This window comes from Talpa occidentalis, unplaced genomic scaffold (genome assembly GCF_014898055.3).
Source record: "Talpa occidentalis isolate TD23 unplaced genomic scaffold, MPIMG_talOcc4v2.1, whole genome shotgun sequence".
NCBI classification, from domain to species: Eukaryota; Metazoa; Chordata; class Mammalia; order Eulipotyphla; family Talpidae; genus Talpa; species Talpa occidentalis.
Window position 1 is genome coordinate 66,823,210 of NW_026555331.1, and position 14,159 is coordinate 66,837,368.

Sequence of the window (14,159 nt, forward strand, 5' to 3'; positions counted from 1 at the left end):
GCTATGCACATGGATGTATAAATGTATCTGGTGGCTGAAGCCAAATACTCTTATAGGTGTTTCCCCTGGAGGGGGGTGCTGGTGAGGATGGATAGCCCCAGGAAAAATGAGAACAAAGTATGGGTGGGGGGTGGAGACTCTGATAAGAAATGCAGAAGCAGCCTGTAGGGTAAGTGATTATCAGGCTTTTCTGCCCTCCCACCATTAGGATTAATGACAGAAACCCTGCGGTTGTCCTGAATGCAAGCCTGATGGTGGGCACCTGGAGTAGGGTGTGGGCATATGTAGGTGGGTACACCTGGGCTGAGAGACTGGCTTTTAAGGGCAGCATCATGGGGACACCAGCAGAATAGAAGAGAGCAGAAGAGAAAGAGCAGCAGTGGTGGAAGCAGCAGAGACAGCGGGACACCACGAGAGAACACCAGTGAGCCTAGAAAGAGTGAAGACTCACCGGGGCCTGGGAGGCCTGCCAGCCTCCTGGCCTCCCAGCACCCCTGCCTGCCACTGTACTTGGTAAAAGACCAATAAAAGCCTGAAAATCCACTGAGGGCTCCTGGACTCTCCTTTACCCGTCTGCCTGGATCATAGACATCCTGATCTGTGCCTTGCTGGCGTTACACAGCCCCAGCATTCAGTGTTCTGGTTTCAGTGTTCAGGATTCAGCTTTCAGGATTTCAGCATTTTCAGATCTAGGGATTCTGGGGTCAATGATTTCTGACCCCACCATGCCGATCTTCCAGAAAGCTGTTGTGGGCCTCTGAAGGATGTGGAGAGACTTCCAGGAGCAAACCTTGGAGAGAAAAATTTTAGAGGCTTTGCAAGTAGCTTAATGATTGAAACTCTTCCCAGCTTTGCTGCTGTTACAGTCTGGCAGGGAAGATGAAGACCCAGAGTCGGGCACCTCACTGAGCTGCATGAGTGTGGCCCTTTTGTCAGGTTGTTCAGCTGCTGCAGCTGCTGTTTTGAGTGTTGCTTGTCTGATGCTGTGCTGGGGCATCTCCTGTTGTCTTTTGTTGCCTTTGTGAATTGGAACTCAGCCTAAAGTTGGGCTGCCATGTGCTCCAGTTCCTCAGTGGCAGGAAGATGCCATATCAGGAGCTTTTGTGTTTAGGACTTTAAAACACTGGACACTGCTTTGGGTGAGGCAAACAGCCATTTTTGGCCTCAGTAACGCTTTTTTTTTTCCTGGTTTGTTAGAAAAATCCCACTTGTTCTCTGGACCTGAGTAGTCTTGCAATTGTGCACATGGGTGAAGGACTCACACGGTGTAGTGGCAGGACAGGGCACTGATCAGGTTTTCTGATCCAGCAGACCAGGTAAAGGAGGAGTCCTGGAGTCCTCAGTGGTTTTTGCAGATCTTTTATTTAGATTTACCAGGCATATGGCAGGCAGGGGTGCTGGGGGGCCGGGAGGCTGGCAGTCCTCCTAGCCCCCAGCAAATCCTCACTCTATCTGGGTTCTCTCTGGCGTTCTCTCTGCTTCTCTTCTCTTGGGTTCTGTTCGTTCAGGGCTTCTGCTGGCGTCCCCGTGACGCCGCCCTTATAAACTCAGTCTCTCAGCCCAGGTGTAGCCACTACAGGTGTCCACCATCAGGCATGCATTCGGGACCACAGGGTTCCCTCATCTATCCTAATAGTGGGAGGGCAGAAAAGCCTGATACTTTTTACCTTACCCTCCACATGGTGACTGGTAAACTATTTGGGCAGTGTCCTTGGCCAGTTTTAGTGCCTATAGAGGCAGGATGGCCACAGGGCACGATCTCCATGATTTGAGCAGACGGGTGAAGGAGGAGTCCTGGAGTCCTTGGTGGCTTTTGCAGACTTTTATTGGGATTTACTAGGTACATGGCAGGCAGAGGTGCCAGGGGACCAGCAGGCCTCCCAGCCCCCAGCAAGTCCTCACTCTTTCTGGGCTCTCTGGCATTCTGTCATGGCCTCTGCTTCTCCGCACCTTTTGCTTTGCTGTTCCGTTCTCTTCTCTCTTTCGTTCTGCTTCTCCGTTCATTCCGCTGGCGTTCCCCATGACGCCGCCTTTATAAGACCAGTCTCTCAGCCCAGGTGTATCCTCTTATGTATGTCCACACCCTACTCCAGGTGTCTACCATCAGGCATGCATTCAGGACCACAGGGATCCATCATCAATCCTAATGGCGGGAGGGCAGAAAAGCCTGATGCTGTTTTACCTTACCCTACAGTGCCTCTTGCTGCCCTTTATCATAAATATCTACTCAGTTCCCTCCTTTCAGTTCATTTGTTTATGTGCCCAGAGGTAGAACTGCAGGATCATATGTAGTTGCAACTTTCATGTTTTTGAGGAACCACCATGGTGCTTTCCTATCCTTTGTATGTTTACTTTTTAAATTTAAGGGGTTTTATTGTCTATTGGGTTTTATTGCAAAGGATTTGTGAAGCATGGGAGATAGTATGCTGGAATATACATCTGTGTTTCGGTTAGTTTAAGTGGCTTTCTGTTAGGGACACCAGGTCTGGTTGGAATCACTCCTGTGACATAGAACTTGATGCAATGCATAAGCACAAATATAAAGGAAATTCTGTTTGTCCAAGTCACATGTAGAGCCAGGTGGAGTACTGCACAATAGGAGCTTTCCCACTCACTGGAAGTTTAGAGTTTAGAATCCACCAAACCGTGTTCTTTCTTTGAATTCATACATATCCATTATATTAATCCTTGACAGAACAATTTCAATTATTTCTATTGACAGGGCATTTCTGAAGAAAGGATAGACTTGTTTATTTCTTCCAGTCTGGAGTGGGTATTATGCTTCTTTCAAGTACCTGCCTGGAGGAAGTTAACCTGCTGCAAGCAAGTAATAGTCATTTTAAAAGGCTAAATGGATTAAAAAGGCTTAAAAATTATTCAATTTACTTGCTTTCAGGAGCTGAAACAAAGCCTGGGGCCATCAATTCTCTTTCTGCCCTCTTGTTTCACAGAGACCAGGAGGAGTAAATAGGTGAATTAGGGCCACACAGTTTGCTAGCAGGAGCTCTGAAGAGCAGTATGAAGCGAGTTACTTTATTAAGAAAGGCCTGAAGAAAACAGAAGCCTATGCTCAGAAATAGGCTCAGGGCAAAGAAGGCTTCAGGAAATATTTTTGAAAGGAATGAGTCATTAATCAATGAACTAGTGACACCTGAATTCATTTTACATAAAATGAGATTTTCCTCTGATAGTGGTAAACCCTGCAATTCTTCCAGATAAAACTTATTAACAGAGGCTAGCTAAAGAATGCATTTTTGTGTGCTTACTTTCCTTTTTCTGTCCCCTAGAATGATCCTTATCATGTACCAGTTGTAAAATCCTTCCTTGAGGCAGATGAGGTTCTGGTCTGAAGCCTCGCCAGGTGGTGTTGGGTGAATTTGAACTTATTGTTAGATTTGGAGTGGTGAGTAGCATTTGGAACAGAATAACTCATCAATTTTCAATATTTTCATGTAAGCTTGCATTTCTGAGGAATTAGACTGCCTTTGAGGTAAAATTGGGAAATTACATAAGTGCAATGTAATAAAAGAAATTTACTAAAATAAATGTTTCAAATGAATTTGAGAGTTTTAAAAATTGATATAACACCTGGGCTATTTAGAGGTTTTCCCAGCTGCTTTGAACACCTGATGAAGTAATCTTTCTCTAGCCCCTCCTACTCTCCCAGTGTCTTTGCTGAAACCACAATTACCCTACTGGATGGGCAGCTACCCACTCCCAAAGTGAAGTTTCTGGAGTCAGGTGTCTCCTAACCTACCCTGGAAGCTCTTAACCCCTTTGGATATACTGGGTCATGCCTTTTCCTGGTATCTCGTCCTGGAGCCTGAACCTTCTGGAGAACTCTCACTGGCTCTGGTAGCCTTCTGAGATACCATAGGGAGAGACTGAAGTAGAATCCCCAAGTGCAGTCATCTAAGCCTCCCAAATCTAGATCAAGTGCTGAGCCTCCTTAATGGCAACAGGTGCAATGACTTCTCCTGCACAGTTCCTTTAGATCAGTGGCCTGCTGAAAGAATCGCTGATGAGGTGGCCTCTGAGTCTATTTCGAGTTTCTCTCCCATGCTATAGAATGTCCTCCTTCTCTTCTTTTTTTTGGTAGTACTTGCCACTCCTGTGCATCAGGTATAGTCAACATGAAGCCGCCCATGTAGGGGGCCTGTGAAGTTCTGTACTCTCAGCTTGTCCCTGTGAATTATCTGCGGCAGACCCGGAGAGCTAACCCAAAACTCTCCTATGCCCTGAAAAGTCTCCTTGCTCTTTTGCTAGTCAATAAACACTGACTAGTTGTCTGCCTTCACTGGTGCCTGTGGTATCTATCCTCTTCAATCTTGACCAGAAAGTCTCAGTAGCCCTTCCCCAGGCTTGGGGGCAGGGAAAAGTCCATCCCTCTGATTTCTAGTTGGAACATTGGACAGTGGTTGATTCACTCCCTGCTTACCCGCCTGTGTTGTTGGAAGGTAGGATCAGATGGAGGGGCCCCGGGCCTGCTCCCTTGTTTGGTCACCATATTCTTTATGGACGGACTGTCCTGTAGCCAACCAATGACTTCCAGCCAAGTTCGTGTTTTTTTTTTGCCCGTAAACCCACATGTTGGCTAAAAAAAATTAACTTCTTTGTTCTCAACATCACTCCCCAAATACTTATGACTAGATAGGGAGGCAAGTTTGATTTTTTCTCCCACCTCCTTGCTCATTGATCTGTGATAAGCTTCTTATTCTCTCAAGTTAGACGTCATGGTATCAGCCTATATGCATCAGGTAGTGAGCCCCAGTGCTCCGTGAATCCTTCCCTACATCTGGGCACTCAGGTTTCAGGAAAGATGCTGAAAACCAGTCGACAGCCCCAACTACTTCCCTGTGGAGAACTGAAAAGGATGGTGGTAAAATACAGCACATTTCAGGAAATCGTTATGCCAATCAGTGGGCATCTGAAAACCAGGAGAAAACAGGTGTGATTTCCAGGCTCTGCTCTTATCTGGCTTTCCGAGAATTTGGTTTACCTTGACAGGCAGGGTGTCAGCAGAATGTGACCAGGTTCTTTCTCTTTCTCTCAGTTTCTACCCTTTTGCTGCGGGAAGTTCTTAGTTGAGCTGTAGCTCAATTAAAATTAATTTCACTTGGCAAAATTTGGATGGCTAGGATGGTGTAGGGTAAGGAAAAAATGTCAGGCTTTTCTGCTCTCCCACCATCAGGATAGATGATGGATCCTTGTGGTCCTGAATGCATGCCTGATGGCGGGCACCTGGAATAGGGTGTGGGCATAGGTAGATGGGATTCACCTGGGCTAAGACGGGGCTTTTAAGGGCAGTATCATGGGGACACCAGCAGAAGCAGAGAGAGAAGCAGCAGAAGCCAAGAGAGAGAAAGAGAGAATGCCAGAGAGCCCAGATAGAGTGAAGACTTGTTGGGAGGCCTGCCAGCCTCCCGGCTCTCCAGTATCCCTGCCTGCTGTGTACCTGTTAAACCCCAATAAAAGCCTGCAAAAAGCCACTGAGGGCTCAGGACTCTGATTCCTCCTTTACCCGGTCAGCTGGATCAGAAAACCTGCACTGTGGTCTTCCCCCCTACAGATGGATCTTCCAATTCCTGTGGCAAAAATGAAGTCCATGTCCATGGTATAAATTTAAAATCATCCCCTCTGTATGGAGGAGGGGTGATTTATTTTTAGAGTTGATGGTGGGAGTTATCCTGGAAAATAAAAAGAGAGACTGACACAAAGAAAATCCCAGTCAGCTGCCTTTTCTTACCTCCCTAAGGGAGGTTCCTGCTCATATACTATAGCAACAGGTGGGTTATTTTAATTAAAAAATCACAATACAAAACAACCAAAAAATTATAAACAGACAACTACACATTGGAGATATTCTACAGGGGAGGAGGAGGAAGGGAGATCAAAATGAGGCTGGGAAGATCACAAAGGACTATGGTGATGGTATATGGGTGAATTGGTGGTGGAAATTCTATGGGGACTACACCTGAGAAAAGAAAGCAAACATTGTAAAAAAGAAATGAACAATGTTGTAAAATATATATAAATAAATTATTTAAAAAATCACATTAGGGACTCCCCTGGTGGCACAGCAGTTGAGCGCTGGGCTGCAAGGCTGCCCGCAGCCTCTGCAGTGCCGGTTCGTTCCCTGGCTGCTGGCGAGGGTCCCACAAAAAAAAAAAATCACATTAAATAAACAAAGTATTTGTTCCCATGGACATATGATAACTTTCTAACATCCCTGGAGAATAGAAACTGTATATTCAGGGGATCATTTTCTTTAAGGCATATGCAATCTCTGTGTGAAAAAATACAAGAACTAAGATAAAAATCTATCAAAAAGGACATCTCTTTTTCTTTGTGGACTTGCAGGTCTGGTTTCTTCAGGCTGAAGAAGCACAGGGCCTGGAATGTTTAGTGGGCAAGACATGCAGGGTCTTTCACATTTGACTTCTCTTTAATATTTCTTCGTTTACAACATCACTTTGATATCCTACATCTGGCTTAAAACCTCAGCAGGTTATTTTTCTTTGTGCCCAAATTTTGATGATTTTCTTCCACAACAGTCTGCTCTAATACTCAAACCTCAGACAAGTCTCTGTAGGGTGAGGTAAAAAGTATCACACTTTTCTACTCTCCCGCCATTGGGATAGATGATGGAACCCTGTGGTCCCGAATGCATGCCTGATGGCGGGCACCTGGAGTAGGGTGTGGGCATATGTAGATGGGATTCACCTGGGCTAAGACTGGGCTTTTAAGGGCAGCGTCAAGGGGATGCCAGCAGAAGCAGAAGCAGAGAACAAAAGCAGAGAACCACGAGAGAGAGCCCAGAAAGAGTGAAGACTTGCTGAGGGCTGGGAGGCCTGCTAGCCTCCTGGCCCCTTAGCACCCTTGCCTGCTGTGTACCTGGTAAATCCCAATAAAAACCTGCAAAAGCCACTGAGGGCTCCAGGACTTTCTTCTCCTTTACCCCAGTATGCTGGATTAGAAAACCTGCACTGTGTCCTTCCTGCCCTTACATTTGGCGTAGCCGGCAGGATGATCCATGCAGGTGGGTATGGAGCCCTCCAAAGACCTGGAGGGACTGAGGAGTAGCAGACTGTGTTTGCCTGTGATGACGCTGGACATGTCATGGTGGCACAGGAGATGGAAAAGTTCTGGGAGCTGTGGGATGAGACCTTGCCTGGAGGAGGAGACGCCTGAGAGGACCAGCCAACGACCCCTGAGGCAGAAAAAATCATCAGGGAGAAAGGGACCATGATTCAGAGCTCGCCAGTGCTGATGCAGGGCCAACAGACTTGGACTAATGGACTTGGACTGACAATCCCACCAGAAGGCGGAATACCTTGGCAGGTTATGTTTTTGGGGAATCTGGGGGTGGCCAGTGGGCCTCAGTGGCCAAAAGCAGCCTGTATACTGCCCAGCAGCTAGGCAGAGGAGAAAAGCCAACTGAGAAGGCAAAAGCTGGTGCTAAGATTGAGAAGCCCTGAGCGGCTGTTAAGCACCTTGAATATGTTGAAGGCCAGTGAGTCTCTTAAAATCACCTATGGGTGATGCCCTGCTCGTTGTCGAATGAGGGTGAGGAGCTGAGGAGCCCGTCCTTGGGGGATGGGTGGGGAATGTGGCTTGTGGTGGAGCCCAAGCCAAAGAGGGGACCCAAGAGAGGCCGCATGTGGAGCTTGTATCCACAGATCCCTGACCCATGAGCATGTTCAATGGGTTGGCCTGAGTGCAGGGGTCTGCGTATCGCATTGGTGGCTATGAAAGTCGAATGTTGCAGTGACTGCAGACAGAAACCCTGAGGATTGGGCGATTACCCTCAAAGAGAACAGAATTGCCAATCCAGGAGTGAGTGCATCCTGGGGGTAGATGTGGTGTGTGGCTTATGGCCAAGACTACAGCCAGAGAAGGCTAGGAAATGTGATGGCTCCTGGTGTGTGACGGCAGATGTCATGAGTGGTTCCTGTCCCTCGCATGAGTAGTGCCTTCGGCAGCAGAAGTGGTGGATCATCTGCTGGTGCCAATAATTGTCTTTTGCCACTAGGTTGGTGCCCTGCCTGAGCTTATTTGTGTTCTGTTATATTGTGATATATTTCATTTGCTTGTGTGGGCCATAGCTGCAGTGTTCGATTAACATGTGTATAACTTGTACAGACTGTCTGGCAGAAAACACTGAAGGGGTGGATTGTAGGGTAAGGTAAAAAGTATCAGGCTTTTCTGCTCTCCCGCCATTAGGATAGGTGACGGAACCCTGTGGTCCCGAATGCATGCCTGATGCATGCACCTGGTGGGCACCTGGAGTAGAGTGTGGGCATAGGTAGATAGGATTCACCTGGGCTAAGACATGCCTTTTAACGGCAGCATCACGGGGATGCCAGCAGAAGCAGAAGCAGAGAAGCAGAGAAACAAAAGCAGAGAACCACGAGAGAGAGCCCAGAAAGAGTGAAGACTTGCTGGGGGCTGGGAGGCCTGCCAGCTTCCTGGCCCCCCAGCACCCTTGCCTGCTGTGTACCTGGTAAATCCCAATAAAAGCCTGCTGTAGGGTAAGGAAAAATGTCAGGCTTTTCTGCCCTCCCGCCATCAGGATAGATGACGGGACCCTGCGGTTGTCCTGAATGCATGCCTGATGGCGGGCACCTGGGCATATGTAGATGGGATTCACCTGGGCTGAGACTGGGCTTTTAAGGGCGCCGTCACAGGGACACCAGCAGCAGCTGAAAGAGAAGCCAAAGAGAAGCTGAGAGAGAAGCAAAGAAGCAGAAGCAGAAATCACCGGAGAGCCCAGATAGAGTGAGGATTTGCTGGGGGCTGGGAAGACTGCCAGCCTCCTGGGCTCCCAGCACCCCTGCCTGCTGTGTACTGGGTAAACCCCAATAAAAACGTGCAAAAGCCACTGAGGGCTCCAGGACTCCTCCTTTACCTGGTCTGCTGGATCAGAAAACCTGCCCTGTGTCATTCCTGCCCCTACAGTTTCTTTCCCGATCTGGGCCTCAGTTTCCCTACCAGTAAAATGAAGGATTGAAATGAATGATATTTAAATTCTCTCCTCACTTTAAAATGCTTGATTTTATAAAGCTGTTGTGAATAAAATCTCCTTGTATGTCTATAGTGGCAGGATGGCCCAGAGCAGGATTTCTATGATCCTATGCAGACTGATAAAGGAGAGAACCCTAGGAGCCCTCGGTGACTTTCTCAGGCTTTTATTAATATCCTGCCAGGTACATGGCAGTCAGGGGTGCCAAGGGGCTGAAAGGCAGCCCCCAGGAAATCTTCTGGACTCTCCAGCGTTCTCGTTGCCTCAGCTTCTCTGCTGGTTCTCTTGTGGTCTCTCTCTTCTTCTTCTGGTTGTTCTGGTCTCTGTGACACCACCCTTATAAGCCCGTCTCAGCCCAAGTGAACCCACCTACGTATACACACACCCCACTCCAGGTACCTGCCATCAGGCATGCATTCAGGACCACAGGGATCTATCATCAATCCTAATGGCAGGAGGGCAGAAAAGTCTGACAATTATCTACCCTACAATGTCTTTCTGACTTGATTTCAAATAAATCTCTGCCAATTGTACACAGAACACATGGTGGCAACTTTGATTTTTGGAGGTCCTTGAAACATTGCCCATGTTATTATCTGGGAGGGCAAACTCCAATTTTTTCCTATTTTTTTTTCCTTTCCCCTTAATGCTGTATTTTTTTTATCTAGGGTACTTGGTTTACCACTCTGTATAAATTGAGGCGAATGGCTTTTGTAAGGGCAGGAAGGAACAGTGAAGGATCTCTGTGAACTGAGCAGATAGGTAAAAGGAGAGTCCTGGAGCCCTCGATGGCTTTTCAGGCTTTTACTGCACCTTTACCAGCTACATGGCAGGCAGGGAGGCTGAGGGTTGGGGTCCGGGAGGCTGGCAGGCCTACCAGCTCCTAGCAAGTCTTCATTTTTTCTGGGCTCTCTGCATTCTCTCTGCTTTCTTCTTCTTCTTCTTTCTCTACTCTTATTCTCTTTGCTAGTTTTTCTCATTCTTTCTCTCTCATTCCTGTTCCGCTGGCATCCCTGTGATGCTGCCCTTATAAGCCCAATCTCAGCCCAGGTGTGCCCACCTATGCATACCCATACCTTACTCCAGGGATCTGCCATCAGGCATGCATGTAGGACCACAGGGATCTATCATTCATGCTAACGGTGGGAGGGTGGAAAGCCTGACACTTTTTTTCACTTACCCTATAGCTTTACACCTCATTACATATATGTTACACCCCCTCACCCACCACTGAAGCACCAACAATCCTCTTCCACTTTAGTCCATTGGGCCTTCCCCATCCTTTGCTCCACCAACCCTCACCTCCACTCCCCTCACATACCCTCTTTATCCTAATTTCAGTCAGATTTGTAGCATGCGTTTTGGTTTAATTTTGTTACATTTTTTTGTTTTTTATTTTGTTTTCATTTTTTTATTTTATACAAGAACAGGGGTACAGGCTAGATGTGCGGGAGGGTGAGAGGATTCACCAGAGAAAGAGCGGGGAACAGAACAGGCAGACTGACGAAATACACTGCTGAGGGGAGCAGCGGGCGAGACAGGAGAGGTCTGCCGTGCCATGTAGGACCCTCACCAGTGGCTAGGGATCGAACTGGCGCTGCAGAGGCTGCGGACAGCATCACAGCGCAGTGCTCAACTGTCTGCTCCACCAGGGAAGGCCCACTTTTTTTTTGTTTTTTATATTACACATGAGTGAAATCATCTGGTTTATGTCTTCCTCCTTCTTATGTCATTTAGGATAATTCTACCAGTTCCATCCATGAGGTCACAGTGGTAAGATATCAACTTTCTTTTATCAATTGAGTAGTAATCCAAATATGTTCATATATACCATGTCATCTTAATCCAATCATTTGTCACTGTGCACTTGAGTTGTTTCTGACTTGGCTGTTGTAAATAGTGCTGCAGTGAACATAGGAGTACATGCATCCCTTTGAATCAGTGTTTTTGCATTTTTGCAGAGATACCTTGGAATGGAGTTGCTGGATCATACGGAAGATTTGTTTTTAGTATTTTGATAACCTACCAGAGGCTGCAGGCAGCTTCACAAGCCAGCGCTCAACCTACCATACTCTTAGATAGGGGCTGGACCCACTTACATTTCAACTGTGTACATGGGTTCCTATATTTCTATATCCTGGGCAATAATTGTTATTTCTGGTATTTTTGGTATGGGTCTTTCTGGCAGGTGTGAGGTAATCTGCCATTGTAGTTTTGATTTATACTTACCTGATGACAAGTGATAATTAGCATTTTTCATGTGCCTGTTGACTATCTGTATATATGTTTTAAAGATTTATTTATTTATTTATATAAGCACTGGGTACAGTCAGAAGCGCGGGAGATGAGAGAATTCACCAGGGCCAGAGCGGGGAGCAGAACAGGCAGAAGGACCGAAGTACATTGCTGAGGGGAGCAGCGGGCGGATGACAGGAGAGGTCTGCATGCCACGTGGGACCCTCCCTGGCAGCCGGGGATAGAACTGGTGCTGCAGAAGCTGCAGGCAGCTTGGCAGCCCAGCGCTCAACCGCTGCGCCACCGGGGAGGCCCTATCTGTATATTTTTATTCTCACTGGTGTGAGATGGTATCTCACTGTAGTTTTGATTTGCATTTCCCCGATTACAAGTGATGTTGAACATTTTTTCATACGCCTGTTGGCCATTTGCATTTCTTCTTCAGAGAAGTTTCTTTTTAGCTCTTCTGCTCATTTTTTTTTTTAAGATTTATTTTTATTTATACAAGCACTGGGTACAGTCAGAAGTGCGGGAGGGTGAGAGAATTCAACAGAGCCAGAGCAGGGAGCAGAGCAGGCAGAAGGACCGAAGTACACTGCTGAGGGGAGCAGTGGGCGGCAGGAGAGGTCTGCGTACCATGTGGGACCCTCCTCCAGTGGCCAGGGAGCAGCTTCACAAGCCGCTGCGCCACCGGGGAAGCCCCTCTTCTGCTCATTTTTTGACTGGATTATTTACTTTGTTTTTGTTGAGTCTCATCAGCTCTTTGTAGATTTTTGTGATCAGTCCTTTATCGTTAGTGTTGTGTGCAAAAATGTTCTCCCAGTCGGTGGGGTTTCTCTTTGTTTTCGTTATTGTCTCTTTTGCTGTGCAGAAGCTCTTTAATTTGATGTAGTCCCAGCTGTTTGTCTTTGCCTTCACTATCACTGCTTTGGGTGATGTGTCTGTAAAGATGTCTTTGAGGTGCATGTCATGTAGTGTTTCGCCTATATTTTCTTCTATGTATTTTACTTCCCTTTCCTTTTCTGTTTTGGTTCTTTTTATTTCTGTGTCTTTGAGAGTGTTTATTCATTCTTGCATTTCCGCTATTCTGTTTTCACTGCTTTTCCCAGCATTCTTTAGCTCTTCTGTTAATCCTTTGATCTCCTGTGTTTCCTTCATTTCCCTCTTTAGGGACTCTATTTCATTCTTCTGAGTGTTGTTTTCCTTAATTACTTCTGTCAGTTTTTTCATCATGGCAATTTTAAATTATTTTTCTGGAAGGCTCAGAAGTTCTTCCCAGTCACTGTTGATGCAAGCTGGTGGGTGGTTTTCTTTTTGTGGTGTGTCTTTTTCCTGAGGAGTTGCTACGTTGCGTGTAGTTTTTCTTTTCCCTGCTGCCTGTCTTCTAATTTGCCATATACGTTGGGACACTGTGCTGCAGGTAGTGGCCAGCATCTTTTTGGTGTGCTCTTTTGGGGGTTTTGGAAACTGGCAGTCCAAATGAGTCAAATACTGTTATGCCAGAAGTCTAGTGAGGCAGTGGTACTTTGAGTATGTTGATGGTCACTGTCACAGAATATCTCCTCCTTCTGTGTTTAATTACAAAGGTGTGTCTTGCAGTCCCACAGACTTCCCTGGAGGTGGGGCAGCTGGATTGCACTCTGGGTTCCAAATCGCTGGATCCCCCTCTGGGCTCTGATTTCCTAACAGGGAGACCAGGCTTGTGGAGGCCTTCAGCTCACCTCTGACTGTGCAGGGAACCTTCTCTCTCTGGCTCCATGGGTAGCCTCCTGCCAGTTTCAAGCAGTCTTTATTGAAGAAAGGTCCCTGATCTAAAATGGCGATGTGGAGAGGCACTCTCCTGTGTGCCCGGTCTGCAAAGGCCATGGGTGCCTGCTCCCTCTCTGGGCTTGGGCTGCTGGCCAGATGGAGCCTGGCATGGGCGAACTTCCCAGCTCACCTCTGGCTCTCTGGGAGCCTTCTGCCTGTTTCAAGCAGTCTTTATTGAAGAAAGTTCCCTGTTCTATAATGGTGAGGTGGAGGGGCACTCTCCTGCGCGCCTGGCCTGCTTGGCTGTGGGTGCCCGCTCCCCCTCTGGGCTCAGACTGCTGGCCAGAAGGGGCCTGGCATGGGCGAACTTCCCAGATCACCCACCTCTGGCTCTGCCAGGAGCCTTCTGTTGGTTTCAAGCAGTCTTTACTGAAGAAAGATCCCTGTTCTAAAATGGCAATGCGGAGACGCACTCTCCTGCGCGCCAGGTCTGCACAGCTGTGGGTGCCTGCTCCTTCTCTGGGCTTGGACTCTCTTGATTTCTTTCTCTTCTAGTTCTTTGTTTTTGTGGGATCATGATGGTTGTGTATTGTTTTTTAAGACTGCCACTTTATCATACCCATATATTGTTTCTACTAAACATTTAGTGGAGTTTAGCTTTTCTTGATATTATTATGTTTATGCTTAGTATTCAGTTCTTGACATGATTATAAATGAGATTGTTTTCTTGATTTCTTTCTCTTCTGTGTTGATTTTTGCATGAAGGAACATAACTGATTTTTGTAAACTGATTTTGTAACTTGTTACTTTACTGATATATTGTTTTAATTAGTTTTTTTTTTTAGTAGGGTCTTTCAGGTTTTCTTTGTATATTATTATGTCATTTGCAAATAGTGGTTGTTTTACTTCTTTTTGAATTTGGGTTCTTTTATATCTTTCTTAGGCCTAACTTCTCTAGCTAGGAGTTCCAATACTATGTTGGATAGTAGTGGTGAAAGTGGACATAATTGTTGTGTATCCGATCTTAGGAAAAACATTCAGACATTCACCATAGATTATGATATTAGCTCTGGGTTTGTGATATAGTGTTTATTATGTTGAGGTATATTTCTTCTATCTTCATATTTTGAGTATTTTTATTATAAGTAGATGC